General features: G+C 42.6%; 1 protein-coding gene across 2 annotated transcripts in view; it reads right to left on the bottom strand.

Moving 5' to 3' along the window:
* Positions 1-15,978, bottom strand: part of LOC140737329 (leucine-rich repeat and fibronectin type III domain-containing protein 1-like protein) — a 518,600-nt gene extending 502,622 nt beyond the window's left edge. For both annotated transcript variants that reach the window (XM_073063761.1, XM_073063760.1), the window contains exon 1: positions 15,177-15,978. The gene's annotated coding sequence lies outside the window, so the exon portion shown is untranslated. The remainder of the gene's footprint in view (positions 1-15,176) is intronic.
* Between the last annotated feature and the right edge of the window lie 1,128 nt (positions 15,979-17,106).

Genomic DNA, 17,106 nt, shown 5'->3' with positions numbered 1-17,106 from the left:
ACTTCCAGAGATCAATGGATGTCGACACTACATTCTCTCTCAACCTCCATACTGAGTCTTCTTGCAAATCTCCAAAGTTGTCACAGTTTTCATGTGTTTTCAAGACTGCTGAAAGGTGAGTAACCATTACTGGGAGAAGGGCTGTAGTCCACAAATAACCCCCTTGTGAGGCTGGAGGAAGAATGTGAGTGGTCTGTCTTTGTGTAAAACCTCAGAAATAATACTTTGTTAGGTTTGTAACCAATACATGTGGTTGCCTTTGGAATGGGTTCACTATGCCTTCAATAGTAATGCTGAAGCTTTATAAGGCACTGGTCAGACTGCACTTGGAGTATTGTGAGCAGTTTTTGGCCCCTCATCCAAGAAAGAATGTGATGGCAGTGGTGAGGGTCCAGATGAGGTCCATGAGAATTATTCTGGAAATTAAACCATTAATGTATGAAGAGCATTTGATGGCTCTGGGCCTGTACCTGCTGGAGTTTAGAAGAATGAGGGGAGATCTTATTGAATCCTATCGAATATTGACAGGTTGAGATAGTGTTGACATAAAGAGAATGTTTCCTATAGTGGGGAAGTCTAGGACCAGATGACAGGGCATCAAGACAGATAGATGTCCCTTTAGAATAAAGATGAGGAAGAATTTCTTCAGTCAGAGAGTGGTGAATATGTGGAATTCATTGCCATAGACAGTTGTTGAGGACATGTCATTAGGTATATTTAAAGCAGAGGTTGATAGGTTCTTGATTGGCCGGGGTGGCAAATGAGAAGGCAGGAGAATGGGGCTGAGAAGGATAATAAATCACACAATGTGCCAAATGGCTTCATTCAGCTCGTATGCCCTGTGTCTCGTGCTCCCAGAGCAGCCTCCTCTACATTGGTGGAACCCGTTGTAAATTGGGGACCGCTTCGTCGAGCATCTCCTCTCCATCCACCAAAAGCATAACTTCCAGGTGGACAAATTCCAATTCCCATTCCTGTTGCAACATGCTGGCCCATGGCTACCCTCGGGTGGAGGATTAATGCCTTATATTCCATCTGGGTAGCCTCCAACCTGATGGCATGAATATCTGTTTCTCTTTTGGGATAAAAAAAAAATCCTTTCCCCTCCCCTCTACTTCTATTCTCCACTCTGCCCTTTTACATCTTCTCACCTGCTTATCACCTCCCTCCTCAGACCTCTCCTCCGTCCCCCTTTCTCCTAAGATCCACTCTCCTGTTCTATCAGATTTCTTCCTCTCCAGCCCTTTACCTTTCCCATCCACCTGGCTTTATCTATCACCTTCAACCTATTCTCCTTCCTCCGCCCCCCCCCCACCTTTTTATTCTAGCATCTTCCCCCCTTCCTTCTCAGTCCTGATGAAGGGCCTCAGCCCGAAACATTGACTGTTAATTTATTTCCATAGATACTGCCTGGCCTGCTGAGTTCCTCCAGCATTTTGTGTGTGTTCCTACAGTGTGCCTTATGGTGTACCATCAATAGTAAAATTCCTTAGTCCTACTTTCAGGCTGTGGCTCGTCGTGTTGGTGTAGATGATCAAATGCTTCATGGGCGCCGTGATTGAAGAGACGGTGTGAGTGACATTGGCATATTGCAAGTGGAATATGTTGATTTGATGAACGAGTGAATGAAGAGCAAGACATGCACTGCTTGTAATCTATTTCCTATATTTATGATTTATTTCTGAATATAGCGAGTTAAACAAGAGCAAACGAAGGGAAGGCTTCCAAACAAAGCAAGGAAAAAAAACACAGACCGAGCAATGTGCAAACAGTGAATCCCTTCCTCTCTGAAGGTCAAACTGTTCTTTACCAGGTAATGTCACTTATTCATCACTGGGAGAAGCAGGCTGGGCAGCTGGCTGTCCGTTACTGCAGTGAGACACACTAATTTCTCAATGCGCAGCAGGAGGGAGGAAGCTCCATGTAAAGATAAACCCTTAAAGCAAATGCTTTAATCTACCAGCAGTGATTTTGCTGCCATCAGTTTCCAGTTAGCTTCATTCCATTGTGTGAGCCTTGCTCATCACATGTGGTGGGTTTCCTTCCCCCTGATGCTAAGTCGAGGGAGAGGGGGTGATCTACATTCAAGATGTGTTACTGAGTGTGAGTTTACAGGAATAATACTTCAATGTTTGCTGCTGAGGGTAAACTGTGTGATTGATGGCTGGTTCCTATGCTGAAGGCCTCTTCCACCACTACTGACGTCTTCAGTTTTGTCTTTGTTTTTGACAAATATAATAACTTAATAACTAATATTATGTTTCTGCACAGTCTTTTTTTCCACTGCATGGTACAATTTAATGTCTAGTTTGCGTATAATCTATATTCAATATGTTGTCTGTCCCTACGTGCCTGTGATACTGCTGCAAAGCACTTTCACATTGTATCTGTACTTCACTATGCACTTATGTAGATGACAATAAACTTGACTTGATTTGGTTCACTGTTAAAAGCCCATGATGATCTAATGATCAGTGAGTCAAAGCTCTCTCCATTTAAAGGTAAGTAGTTGCAAAATGGACAAAATGATGGACGTCATCAAGAAACGATGACTTAAGAAGGTGGCATCCAATTTTAAGGACCCCCATATGAATCTGATGTATTATCACGTGTGTGTGTGTGTGTGTGTGTGTGTGTGTGTGTGTGTGTGTGTGTGTGTGTGTGTGTGTGTGTGTGTGTGTGTGTGTGTGTGTGTGTGTGTGTGTGTGTGTGTGTGTGTGTATAAAAATTAAATTTAATTCGTACAAAGATAGAAATAAAAGAACAGTGAGATCATGTTCAGGGCTTCAATGTCCATTCAGAAATCACATGGCAGAGGTGAAGAAGCTGGTCCTGAATCATTAACCGTGTGTCTTCAGGCTCCTGTACCTCCTTCCTGATGGTAGCAATGAGGAGAGGGCACGTGCTGGGTGATGGTGCTCCTTAATGATGGATGAAACCTTTCTGAGGCACTACCCGCGATGGAGCTGACTAGGTTTACAATTCTCTGCAGCTTATTTTGATCCTGTGCAGTGGCTCCCTCCCCACCACACCAAAAAGGGATGCAACCAGTTAGAATGCTCTCCATGGTAGAAATTTTTTGTACTACATGTTTAATGTAACTATTCATTAACGGTTTTTATTATTATGTATCGCATTGTACTGCTGCCACATGACAACAGATTTCATGACATATGCCAGTGACATTAAACCTGATTCTGATTCTGGTTCTGAAATCTCTTGCAGGAGGAAATGAAGACGCACTTGAAGAGGCAGTTCAGTTTTGGCCAACACTAATCTGATCATCGCACATTCGAGTACATCCCTCTTGGTTCAGGGGAGATTTTTGTTGTGCCCTCGCCGGGATTGTACGATTGCCTGTAGCCAAGGAAGTCATTCACAGTTCAGTCAGGCATGAAGAGATTGCTCATTATCGCCCGATCACTTTCTACTTTGATGTCTTTTTATCTTTATCTGGTAAGCGGATGAATCAGGAACTTTACAAAGAAAATTTATCAATGAATAACCATTTCAACTGAAATAGGAAGCTTGAATTTTTCAGGGTTAGGAGATTAGATTCTCACTAATACAATACTGAGACTCTGCTTTCTCATATGAAAAATGAAAATGAAGATCTAGTTGGTATAGAATACTGTACAAAAGTATTAGGCACAGGGAGCCTAATGGTTAGCACAACGTTTTACAGTACAGTCGACCTGGGTTCAAGTCCCACTGCTGCCTAATAAGGGGTTTGTATGTTCTCTCCATGACCACACGGGTTTCCTCAGGGTGTTCCAGTTTCCTCCTACAGTTCAAAGGCCTCCTGGTTAGTTGGTTAATTGGTCATTGTAAATTGTCCCGTGACTACAATAGGATTAAGTTAGGAGATTGCTGGGCGGCATGTCTCAAAGGGCCTATTCCACACTGTATCTCAATAAATTAATCAGTAAGTAAACAGAGCGAGTTTGTAAATCTGGATGTTGGGAATGGTGATGGTGGAGCTCTGCAGGAGGGGTGTGGGACAGGTGGCAGAGAAGGAGTGCCAGGGCAGGCGTGGCGCGAGTGCTGATACACCCCGCCCTGAGATGCCCAGCAAAGTCATTTGTTTTCAAACTATTGGTTTATTGATCGTTACAGAATGTCCCTCTGGTGCTTCCTACTCCCTCCCCTCTCCCTTCCCCTTTTCCCGAGCATGATCTCCCTCTCCTTGTTCCCTTTCCGCTCTCAGTCCACAATAGAGATCCATATCATAATTGGGTTTATCATCACATATGTCATGAAATTTGTTTTTTTTTGTGGCAGCAGTACTATACAATACATAAAATTACTACAGTACTGTGCAAATGTCTTAGACACCCTAGTTACATATATATATGCCTAACACTTTTGCACAAAACTGTATGACGAAGGGTCTCGGCCTGAAACGTCGACAGTGCTTCTCCCTATAGGTGCTGCCTGGCCTGCTGCGTTCCACCAGCATTTTGTGTGTGTTGTCACAAAATATGTTGTTTTGTTGCAATGTATCAACACAGCTATAAAGAAGGCAAGACAGCAGCTATATTTTATTAGGAGTTTCAGGAGATTTGGTATGTCACCTAAAACACTTGCAAATTTCTATAGATGTACCATGGAAAGCATTCTAACTGGCTGCTTCACCATTCAGTATGGGGGAGTGGGGGCGGGGATGCTTCTATACAGGATTGAAATAAGCTGCAGAGAGTTGTAAACCTAGTCAGCTCCATCATGGGCACCAGCCTCTGTAGTCCAAGATATCTTCATAGAGCAATGCCTCAAAAAGGCGACGTCCAACTTTAAGGACCCTAACCATCCTGGAGGTGTCCTCTTCCCACTGTCACCATCAGGAAGGAGGTGCAGGAGCCTAAAGACACACACTCGGTGATTCAGGAACAGCTTCTTCCCCTCTGCCATCTGATTTCTGAATGGACATTGGACCCATGAACACTACCACACCACTTTTTTGTTTTTTGTCTTTGCACTACTTATTTAACTATCAAATATATGTACACATACTTATTATAATCACAGTTTCTTTTCTTTATTATCATGTATTGATCGTACTACCATTGCAAAGTTAACAAATTTCACGACATATGCCAGTGATATTAAACCTGATTCTGATTCATTACAGTGCAACACACAAATGTACTTCAGTACTGTGCCTTAGTGTGTCCTAGTGACCCTGGCTATAAGCATACATAAGACTTTTGCACAATGCTGTATGACATGGCACAAAGGATGAGAAAAATCCAACTCAGCCAACTGTGGCTAATTGGAACAATACTAATCTCTTTTCTCATTGCTAGTTCTGGGATCTTGCTCTGTGAGAAATCCAAATTGGGCTTGCTTCTCATCATTCTGAAACAGGTGATCATTGTACAGAAGACTTTTAAATGCTGAGGCGTTTCAGTGTTTCTCCTATCAACAAGGACATTGCACTTAGCATTTTAGTTTAACACCCTTTACATGATCTTCCAGTCTGGTAATTATAGAAACACCACTTCCAGAGAAAATTTCATTCCTTTTAATAAACCTCATAACCCATTTGCTTTAAGAGCTTTTTGGAGAAGGAGAAATGATAAATCCCTCACAGTGTCTCAAAATCCAACATTCACAACCCGATCTCAAAGAACAAGACAGAAAATAATAAAATTGTTTAATATTAATGGAAGATTATAGTGATTCCAGCTTTGAAATATTGTTTGAAATGTCAATTATGCAAAGCAAAAGATGAAAAGTTAACGTAGGCAATGACTTGCATCCATCCCTGCTCTGAAAATAAAGAATAGAAGATCTAAATTTTAACCCACAACTCTTCCATGAGCACACACACGAGAAGAGGGATGTGGGATAATCTTCAATAACGGCTTTATTCTCTGGTATTAATCTGCATAATAATGCATATTAATTTTAATATCCGGCATTAAATACTATTAGGGAATAATCTTGCTGAGCCTTCCACAAAGGTTCATCAGTGGGTTTTACCTGACTGTCTCCAAACTGCTCTCCTTGACAAAATCAGTCCTTTAGCAGGGGCAAATTTCAGTTACATGGATTGGTGACATAATGGGAAGATGGCAAGTCAGCAATTCAGTTTGGGAAGTGGATGGATGGTTTCCAGATGAAAGAATGGACAAGCATTTCTGTCCAAGCTATGGCCTGTGCACAGGCTGAGGCTGTATAGATTTCAAGGACATTCCTGAAAGAAAGAGACCCAGAGGGGTTTCAGGTGCTGAAGTTACAGCCACCATTGGTGGGATGCTCAGGAAGACCAAGGACAACACAGAACAATGTAGTGAAGCATAGGAAAAGGCCCACAATGCCTCTTTGGGCTCAGCACCTGCGAGCTTCGCAGTGATTTGCCCTGCACTGTGATGAACTGAACGTGAGACCATGAGCCTACTCTAGCTGTTCCAGTTCTGATTTACCGACTCAATTTCATTCTGAACACTTGCTTTCATTTTTTTTTTTTGCATGATTTGTTTTTTCCCCCTCTCTCTTTCTCATTGGGTATTGGTCATTTTTTAAAAATTGGGTTATTTCAGGTTTCTTGCTTTGTGGCTGCCTGTAAGCAGACAAATCTCAAGGTTGTATGATTTATACATACTTTGAGAATAAATGTAATTTGAACTACTCTGATTCCTAGCAGCTGAGATCAACCCCCAAACAGGACTGTTGCTGTGTAGAGTCCTGCTCTGCCACATAGATTCAAAGTACACTTATTATGAAAGTAAGTATGCAGTATAGAATTCAGCCTTGATATCTATCTTCCTGCGGACAGCCACAAAACAAAGAAAACTATGGAACCCGGAAAATCCAGATTGTCCACAGAAAGTATTCAGATATCACAGCAGATCAGGTAACATCTGAAAGTCAGCCAGATAAAAACTCAGATCCTTGCTTCATGATGGCCAGTTCCATCACAAAATTATTTGTTTTAGACAGCTATGCCTTGCTTATAATGCTTTGAATGGAGACATTCCTAGAACGGCTTCACAGAACAAAGACAATAAATTATGTTTTTTTAAGTGAGGTGACCAAGAACTGTTAAATGGATTTCAAGGACATTCCTGAAAGAAAGAGACCCAGAGGGGTTTCAGGTGCTGAAGTTACAGCCACCATTGGTGGGATGTTCAGGAAGACCAAGGACAACACAGAACAATGTAGAACAGTGCAGCATAGGAACAGAACCACAATGTCTCTGCTGCTCATGATGCCAATCTAACTAATTTCATCTGTCATGGTGTCATAGAGACATAGAACAATAAAGCATAGAAACAGGCCCTTCAGCCATCTAGTTCATGCTGGACTATTATTCTGCCTATGCCATTGGCATGCACCTGCATCTGCTTGTTCATGTTCCTGTCCACATGCCTCAGGCAGGTCAGGAGGACTGTTGAAATGGAGTGGTGTTTCGCAGAATCTAAACATGGTGTAGATTTAACGCTGGAGATCCTGTGTGCCCTGGCACCAATATATGTTAGCCATCAGGAGTAATATTGGGTTTAACCTTGTAAAAGATTACACAGGATGCAAGAGTTAGGAGGGCACAGTGGTGCTAGTTGAATGTGGCACAGAAAAGAGTTTAACTCAGAGCTATCTAACAGAATCCTTGGAAAAAGCTACCCTGGTGAAAAGCTGAGGTCATGGACACCAAGGTAGAAAATAAAATATCTGCAGTGATTGCAGTCACTGTTTGCACACAGGAGGGCTGATGTTCATGATCAATCACCAACCTCAGAGCATCACTGTGAAGTTCCTCAGAATGGTATCCTGGACCACCACCATCTTCACATGATCTATCGTAAATTTAGATGCTTACTGTTGATACAATTATTTCAGCTTCCCCGTCAATGAGACAGCACGTGCACGGGCATGAGAGGTAGTAATTCAGCCCGTGGATGTGAATGTAAACATAAGATGCCAGACAATAAACATTTTGAGCATATATAGGATATAGTTGGGCACAGGTATACAAACACATTAGTCAAGTCCCCAACCATCAATATCATGCATTACCATAGAGCAGGAATTAAATGGGTCATCCATATTCAGTACATTGAGAGGCTATAAAATCAAGTCTGAAGTTGGGTAAGCTGACATGATTGACTGCCTTCTGACTCTACAAGTCTTTGGAGTCACAAGAAACTGGAATCTGGTCTGCCGGAGAAATTGTCCTGCCCCCTCGTACAAGTGCTGCTTGACCAGCTGAGTTCCTCCAGCAGATTGTTTGCTTGCCCAAGTCATTGCCATCATCTACAAATAAACTGTGGCTTCACCTTCATGGATGAGTGCAGATACAACAGCAATTAGGATAATCAACACCACACAAGTCTTCTTAAATAACACCATGTCCACTGACTAAACATTCATCCCTTCCATCAGCATCTACAACATACAATACTCACACTCAAATCGGTGACTAAGGACACCACCCCTCTAAGCCAGTCACCATCCTGACTTGGTAATATATAATGTTAATTCTTGATTGAAATTGAATCCAATTCTTGGAATTCCCTCCTCAGCATGTTCATAGGAGTATCTTATTTCCTTGAATTGCAGAGCCTCTAGAAAGCCATTCATCATTATCTCCATTGAGGATGGGCAATACTGCTTTCCCTGTGATACCCATATTTAGACAAGTAAATTCAAAGAAATCCTGATCACCAAAACATCAGATGTTATTTGGCTGAGAAAGAAATATTGGAGTGAACCATTTGCTTAAAAACTGTTCAAGTTCAAAGTTTTAAAAGATTCATTTTCAAAGTTTCATTATAAAATCACAGAATATATGTAGTATACAACCTGAAATTCTTACTCGTCACAAACATCCATGAAAAAAGAACCCACAGTGAATGAACGATAGAAATATCAAAGCCTTGAATCCTCCTCCCACTCTTTTCACACAAGCAGCAGCAAAGACATCAACACCCCTCCCCCTCACTTGCACAAAGAGCCCCAACCCAGAAGCAGAAGCAACCCACAGAGATCCAAATCCAGTGTCCATCCAATCTACAATCCATAACCCAGAACTCAGGTATCTCAACAATACACATGTATACAGCTAAATGAAACAGTGTTCACTAGATACCTGAATTACCAGAGTAGGCAAAAAAGGGGTCATTGATTTTACACAGAGCCACCTAGTAGTAGTAGGAGTGGAATATATAGCACCCAGGTACAGAGCAATTGCCTTGGCCATAATTATATGTTATTTGGGGGACTATTGTAAGCTTTCACACACCATTCATCATGGCAAGTATTCAGCCTATCAGCCGCATTGCTTCACCAGCTTTCAGTTCCCTCCCTCTCTACAAGTGTGCTTTTGATTGGAATTTGCTGATCCCATCAAGCACTTTATTATCTGGTGTGAAGTCCCACCATAGCAGAGTGGAACTTTAATTAATTCATTTAAATAAATTAGAATTAATATATAAATATCAGTAGCAGTGGCACTCACACTAACAAAGCCCAGTGGTTCATTAACAAGAAGAAGCTGTACCAGAACGGCACTCTGTCCACATTTTTGTACAGGTCAGAATGTTGGCACATGACAGGGAACAACCTTGCCAGGCTGTCATCATTCCACACCATGAGTCTTCAGAAAATCCTCAGTATTTTCTGGCCAAGAAAGATCTCCAATCATTCCCTACTGCTTCAGTGTCATTGAAAAGATATGGCTACAATTATTCTGAGGAAATGTGGGAGGTGGATTGAGTACATGATGAGAAGAGAGGCCAACTCCATCATCAAGACAACAGTTCTTCTGAACCCTGGAAAGGCGGAGGAAATGCGGGAGACACAAGACAACTTGGTGCCGTAGCATAGAGGAAATACGAGGACCCTGAGCAACATCTGGGGCACAATAGAGAAGATAGTCACAGACTGACAGAAATGAAGGACTTCCATTGCTGTAAAATGGGCAGTACGTAACCTATTGGAAGAGGAAACCTGCCATCCTTTCATAGTTTGGAAGATGTACATAGCTCCAGACCACTAACATCATTGACCCTTAACAACTCCTCAAATGGACAGATCAACATGGTGTTCTTTATTTTCAATTGCCTTTCTTGTATAATTAAACTAGAAGCAAGAATTTGTTCATCCAGAGATAACGACAGAAAAAAAATGTGTACTTCATATTTCAGAGTGGCCCCAGGCTTTTCGCAGCCAGTAAACTGTTGGTGAAAAGGAGTAAACGTGGAGACAAAAATGTTGGTCAGTGTCTGCACAGCAAGCTTCCTGTGATAGATTAACATCAGCAGTGACAGCCATCTGTTCTCCCTGATGTTGATTTAGAGATAAAGAGAATTCCAAAAGCTTCTATAACTCTATCATAAACAAGAGAGCTCGAGAAAGAGTAAGTCCCTTCAGCAAACAAAATCATGTTGTGCCACCAAAGGATACAAGTGAGGTCCCAAATGAATACTTACAGGTATTCACCAGGGAGATAGTTGGGGAGGATAGAGGGTTAGAGTAGGTGTGTGGTTATCATCTGCAACATGTGCATATGAGGAGCATTTGACATCTCTGGGTCTCTACTCACTGGAATTTAGAAGAATGAGAGATGACCTCATTGAAACTTATCAAATAATAAAAGATCTCAATAGAGTGGATATGGAGAGGATGTTTCCTATAGTGGGAGAATCTAAAACCAGAGGACGCAGCCTCAGAATGGATAGATTGATAGAAAGATACTTTATTGATCCCAAACAAATTACAGTGTTACAGTAGCAATCCAATATTAGAAGAGAAGTATAAGATGAATAAGTAAATCAATATGTTACCTTAAACAATCTAAAAGGAGGGCGTCATCACTTTCCCAGGTATAGATTGCCTCATTATAGATCTTTATGGCTGAGGGCAAGAATGACCTCACATATAGTGCTCTTAGGAGCAGTGCAGTTGACTTAGAGGGACTTCCTTTTAGAATGGACACGATGAGTAATTTCTTTAGCTAGAGAGTGGTGAGTCTGTTGAATTCATTGCCACAGGTGGCTGTGAATGCCATGTCATTGGGTGTATTTAAGGCAGAGGTTGGTAGATTCTTGATTCATCAGGGTATGAAGTGATACGGGGAAAGGCAGGAGATTGTGGCTGTGAGGGACAGTGGATCAGCTATGATGAAATGGAGCAGACTCAATGGGCCAAATGGCACAATTCTGCTCCTATACTTTATGGCTTTATGATCTTATCATGAAAGGGAACTTAATAGTCATTTTCCAACAGTGGAAGAGAGGACAACGGTTTAAGATGGAGCAAGAAATATTTAAAGGAAATCCATGGCGGAAGTTTGGTTTCTCTGAGGGTGGGTACATGGACCAGTCAGGATGGTGAGTCTGTTTCTGTGCTGTACAACTCTAGGATTTCAGACGTTGTCCAGGGCACTAGGAACACTTCATTTTATATATATAGAACACAACACAAAAATTATTTCTGTGGAAGTCTGTCAAGGTGTGGAATCTATTACTACACAGGATTGTTGTAACTGGGTCAAGCTCTCAATTTTAATATAAATGCACGCATTAAGAAAACAAAGTGGGCTTAAGAAATTTGGTGACCTGATTGAAATTCTTAGAAGACCCAACATGATACATGCAAGAAAGGTGTTTCTGTAGAACTAGGGACCACAGACTCAAAAAAATATAGACCACTTAGGACTGAAATGAAGAATAACTCCCTTATGTGGAAGACAATGAATCTTTGGAGTTCTCTGCCTAGAGGTTGTTTATCCGGGGGCTGTGGAGGTTCACGCATAACAGGAATTGATAGATTTCTGAATTTTAAAGTAATCAAGAGAGTAATGCAATAAAATAATTTCTGGATCATAGATCAGACAAGCTTTTATCGACTAGCAAAGCAGGCTTGAGGGGACACATGGTTTCCTCTGACTTTGTATGTCCTTATGTCTCATGGCCAGTGTGTATAATGGGCTGAGTGATTGACATGTAATATTTAAATCCATCTATTGCATCCTGGAGGCTTGTTTGCTGCCTGTGTTGTCACAACAGCTAAGCTTCTCTACACCACTGTGATTTCATTTTCTGGCAATGCTCTTTCTCTTCATGTTCCTTCTTTACAAAATTGGGTCATTTCCCCTGAAAATTCCAGTAGCTTCTGGAGATTTAGGAATGGGAAATACTTCCCTTAAGTCTCAGCCTGCATCACATCAGATCTGTCAGCTGATTATCTGTAAAGCTTTCCCCATTAATGCTGAATGAATAATTAAGCTAATTACCTGGCCTTTCACAAGCAAATTTTGCAGAGGGGTAAAGTTATTTAACCAGACTTCTGTGACAGATTTTCTTTGTGGTATTCTCTTATTTCTACTGCAGATGGAATCCATTTTAAACTGCAGTCTTGAGGAGTAGTCTGCAGTTTTGATTAGAATGAAGAGAGGAGTTTCTTTAAATCTACTGGAGCTATTCACGGTCTGTTTCAACCCCTCTGCCTTTTAGATCAGAGATACCTCAGGACAACTATCTACTCTCATAGAGCTCACTGTCACTGACCATCATATAAAGCCCAGTTGGTCACTGGAGTGTGCGGTCAATGGGGCCAAACTTGACTTGGTCCTTAACCGACAGAAATTTTCAGAGCCCGGAAGGAACCACTGAATAATATTAAAAAACTAAAATTAAACCCAGTTACTGTTTCTCTACTTATCTCAGAGAAGTTGATGGCTAGGTGGTGTAAGCCATCAAGCTATGGGGGTTAACACCACACTGAGCTTCCTCTAGTATGAGAACTTACGTATTTAACCAGCTTCCCCTTAAATCCGGCTTTAATTTACAGCTAAGCTGCTCCCAATGGGAGTGAGTTCCACATTCTCCCAACCCTCTGGCTAATAAGGTTCCCTCTGAATACATTAATAAAAATGCTGATAACAAGTTTGTACTTTCTAGATTATTTCTAGATTTATGTTCCTCATAAATAGACGCATCATCTCGACATCTACTGGTTCAAAGTCCTTGTAATGCTAAATGTACATTTTCCTTTTCAAGTTCAGCGTTAAATTTTCTGGGGGAACAAAGCTGCAATTCATTTATTGTGTGTGGTGGAGCAATAGTACTGTGACTTTCTAGATCGTGACAACTAAAAGCAGTTTCTGATGTGGAGGTTCCAGCTTGGTTTCTCCTTAACCACACTAGGGCCATGGTGAATCACACCTCTGGACTTCGAAGCATCACTTCTACTCAGCATTTGAATGGCTTGGACAGGACCAGTCTGAGTATTGAAGTCTTCACAGTGGAATTTCCTGCTAATGTACGCTGTGATGACTCAGCATAAAGAGCGAATTTTGGATGAGATGTCGGAGATCCTATAGATTCTAAGGGGGAGCTGGGGAACGTTATCATACAATCAATTCTTTCAAGAGGTTCTGAGTCTGGACAGAGGATTGTGTGCTCTAGAGATATAAATTTTCCGGTGATGTATAAATCAAGATGAAGTGAGTGAGAGCAGTGGAAGCTGGAACCACCTGGTCTTTGAACCTCTATTTGTCATGAGTTATTTGGTACTTGAAAACAGTGCAGATTAAGGGTGTCATGGGAATGCATTAAATGTACACCTGCTAATCCATCCAGTGGTATTTTCTGGGCTCTCAAACATCACATGCTGGTTATCTGCTGACAACACATTGCTAGCTGCATATACCCATCTCTGTACTGCCATTATCTACAAACTTTTTTTGCTATGTTGTCTATTCTTATCACGGAAACAATTTACTTAAAATAAAATAAATCATAGAGTTTTAATATATTTACTATAAATGCATATGGGTATTGCAAAGGGGAATGTGCATCTTGCAGTGAAGCGTTATCTTCACTGTATTCCATGGCGGAGTCACAATAAAAAGGAGCAATGCACAAGAATCGTTCTTCCAAACCTTTCTAACAATTTAGCTACTTAGAAACAAGGTTTGTCCCATCTGATCATTTGCCTCACTGGATCCAGTTGCCCTCTAAATATTTTTCTGCTTGGACAATCCCCAAGATCTCCAGCAAATATCCAAGGGCACAGACTTTCCACCCACCAAACAGTGAGAGTCAGCAGATGTAAAAGGCATCAGTGGCTGACTTGCTCTAGTCCTTTAGTGGCTATCACCCAGCACAGATTCTGCTCTGAAAGAGGATAGATTTTACCAACTCCCCAGCATATGAAGGCCAATTTCCATGAGGACAAAGAACAACTAGACTCATATACACACAATCACGTTTGAGTACAAATTTGCAGAGAGAGAAAGAGAGCGAGAGAGAGTCTCAGAGAATAAGACACCCTTGCATGCCTCCTATACAGAGAGAGGGAGATACAGAAAGCATACACACACACACACACACACACACACACACACACACACACACACACACACACACACACACACACACACACACACACACACACACACACACACACACACACACACACACACACACACACACACACACACACACACACACAGTCTACTGCGAGAAGAATACACAGATGCCAATAAAGACGGTGACCCAAATTTGATTTCCTTCCCTCCATCATTTTTTTTCGTGTCTACACCCCATAACTCAAATTGAATCCATTGCTGAAAAAGAAGTCTAGACGACTCGAACTTCTTACAAAAAAAAAATCCAGCTTTGTGAGGACACTATGACATTTCAAACACACAGTTCCGACTTCTCCCTCGAGGTCAGTGGATACAAAAACTATATTTGCAACGACCAGATTAGTTAATTTACCATAAAATCCAAATATGACAACACCAGATCCGAACGGCATGCATCGAAATTCTCTGTTCTTATACTTCTATCCACTGCAGTTTGCAAAGAGTTAATCTGTAGCCTCCGCTCAGCTCTATTTTATATACTAAATAAATATTTAAATGTTTTAGAACTTATCAGGAGGGATTAATTGAAATATGATGTCTTTTATTAATCAAAACGACAGAATTCAGATACTAATCCAGTTCGACCAAATTTTATTAATGGCTATTAATATTCTCTAATATTTCAAAATTAAGTGTCTTCTACATTTTGCAGGATCTCTTAACGGTTGAACCCTCCAGAAGGAACTGTAATATGCAATCTCTGTCACACACACATATTTTGCAAGCAGAGATCTCATTATTCAGTAGACAAGCAAGCGCTGATACATAACGGAAGATTAGAACAATCTATTGATTGTTTTACCTTTGCGAAGAAACATTAATTTGGTTCAGTCAGAGAAGCTGAAGGCCGGTTTCAGGAGCTGTTCTCCTCGTCCCACACACTCTTCCCTGGCTGATCCAGCGGCTCCCGGAGACTCAGTCTTGATCAGAGCAGAGAAAAAGAATGAAATAAATAAGCAATCGCGTTGATTTAGGGCGAGCGGGTCGTTCCTGCGCATTGATGCCCTGTATATAATCCCATCCTCAACAGAGAGAACGATTCAGATCCCGGCTCCTCCTCGCTGTTGATTGTTTCAGCACCAGGGCCAGTTCCCGACTCCCGCTCGCAGCCCCTTGCTCCAGCGGCAGTTTCAAAGGCTCCAGCTCCCTTGCCGGGAGCTCCGGAAACCGAGCTGCTCCAAGGTTGGCGGCACTGTCCTTGGCGTTAGAAGAAACGGGCTTCCCGAACCGCCCGCCGAGACTTCAGAAGAAGTCTCGCCCTCAGGAAGGTTGCAGTAGGCTCGAGGGGCATCTTCACTGGCAGTGTAGGTGTACCCTGGGCTCGGCTCGGCTCGGCTCAGACTGACTCCACACCCCCTCACTGCCCCCCTAGAGACACACACCGGTCCTGCTGTCCTTGCGGAGGCTGGGGGCTATCCAGATGTGTGCCATTCACTCCGCCCGTCGCAAAGCCACAGCTGCAGCAACATCTGGAACAGCAGCTCTCCCTCTTTGCCGATCGCCTTCCTTTAAATCCTGGCTACATCCGCTCCGATCTGGGAAGTCAGTCTCCACATCCCCTACCCGAGTGGAGCTGAAAATGCAAATGCAGCCTGCTGACGATAGCTAGCTTCTCTCTCTCTCTCTCCCTCTCTCTCTCTCTCTCTCTCTCTCTCTCTCTCTCTCTCTCTCTCTCTCTCTCTCTCTCTCTCTCTCCCCCTCTCTCTCCCCCCCCCCCTCTCTCTCTCTCTCTCTCTCTCTCTCTCTCTCTCTCTCTCTCTCTCTCTCTCTCTCTCTCTCCCTATCGCTCTCTCTACCTTTCGCTTGTATACATATTCCGAGAACATCCGATGGATCCACACACAACGACACACAGACAGACAAAAAAAAAGAGAAATGAAAAATCAAGCTTGCCTGGTTTAAAAGGCTGGGGAAGGAGTTTAATCTGAAGCATCGAATCACACAGGCTGCTAGCTGTGGGAGTGACGGGGCGCCACATGCATATGAATGAGAGCACACGTGTGTGGACGCGGGGAGAGTCAGGCTGAGCACCAAGCGGGCTGGACTGCCCGCAATTCACCGCCCCCTGTTACCACCAGGTTCACCATATTTCCCCCCCCCCCCCACCGGCCCCCATTCAAAGCCCGAGGATCTTAGTGACGGCTGGGTTACTCGTGAGTGTTCGTAGTCTTCCAGAATGGTCCATTTCGGCAGTAGAGTTACACTGAGGACACCAGCCACGCGCTAGAAACGTGCTAGCCCCATCCACCAGCCCTGCAACAGATACTCCCGATAGCCACGTTGCCAAGGTAATCGACCAGTTCCATGGTCTTAGACCAACGGAGGACAGTTCCCTCCGACTACCCAGCTAGCCGTTGGGTCCAGATCCACGGGGGTTGGGTTGGAAAGTTAAGGCCCGTCTGTCGCCGACTGGCTTTTGATCACTCGGGTAAGAGTCACAACTCTTCTCTTGGACGACTCCACAGCAATGGCGGTCCACTGACGAGCAGACGTGGAACTTAAAGCTTTGAGAAAACTTGAAGCCACTTATCAGTAATGTGGTGATTTCAGAGATACTCATATGCACAAAATGTCAAACAAGGGGAAATACACAAAAAAGCATGGACATACAGTAGTCCACTGCATACAGTGGTACCTCCAGAATAAGACACTAACAGAGTCATCATGGTATAAATCATGGATACAGCAGGCTCTTCACTCCAATTTCTCTATATTGACCAGCTTTCTACCTG

The sequence above is a fragment of the Hemitrygon akajei genome, chromosome 12 (genome assembly GCF_048418815.1).
Source record: "Hemitrygon akajei chromosome 12, sHemAka1.3, whole genome shotgun sequence".
Lineage (NCBI taxonomy): Eukaryota > Metazoa > Chordata > Chondrichthyes > Myliobatiformes > Dasyatidae > Hemitrygon > Hemitrygon akajei.
This window is presented reverse-complemented; position numbering and strand designations above follow the sequence as displayed.